Genomic DNA, 724 nt, shown 5'->3' with positions numbered 1-724 from the left:
TTTGGAGCAAATCTTTCAATCCAGGAGTCCAATTAATGTGATTCTTAATCCATTAGAAAGTTAAGAGACAGGGATAAAACTTTTATGCTTACTACTTTGCCCAATTCCTAACATATCAGGGTGAAACTCACGTTTGAAGTTGATAGACTGCTACAGCACTGGGAGAACAAGGCTGCAGCGTTGATGAAAAGAAGCACACATACAAATTTCCAAAGAGCTCAGTGCTGCAGCGCTGGAGAAGTAGCGTCGCAGTTCTGTGCGACTTTCCAAAAAATAAGAACAATTAACGAAATTTCGGAAATTAGGTTATTTGGAGCCTATTTATGGAGCCTTTTTCAGGGATTTTGGAGGGGAGGCAATAAGTAACTATTCTGAAGATTTGCAGCCAAGAAAAAAACAAAGAAAACAAGAGAATTGAAGGGAGAATCAAGATCACAAAACTCTAACTATTAGTTTTCTCTCTTTACTTTTGTGTTTTTCTTATTTTCTTTGACTTGGATTCATGGCTAAATTTCTTTGGATATTGTTTTTATTAGATACTATGAGCTAAATTATTTTTCTATGATTGCAATTGAACTCACATGTAATCTAACTTTTAATCTCTTTCTTACTTATCTTTAATGGAATTCGAATTGCTTATTCCAATTTGTGCTTAATGCTTTTAATTGCATGGTCACCAATTAAATTGATCTAGGAACCTAAACAAACTTGGGAAATGGAGTTT

The sequence above is a fragment of the Theobroma umbraticum genome, unplaced genomic scaffold (assembly GCF_002168275.2).
Source record: "Theobroma umbraticum cultivar Fairchild unplaced genomic scaffold, ASM216827v3 scaffold_67.0, whole genome shotgun sequence".
Classification (NCBI taxonomy): Eukaryota; Viridiplantae; Streptophyta; class Magnoliopsida; order Malvales; family Malvaceae; genus Theobroma; species Theobroma umbraticum.
This window is presented reverse-complemented; position numbering follows the sequence as displayed.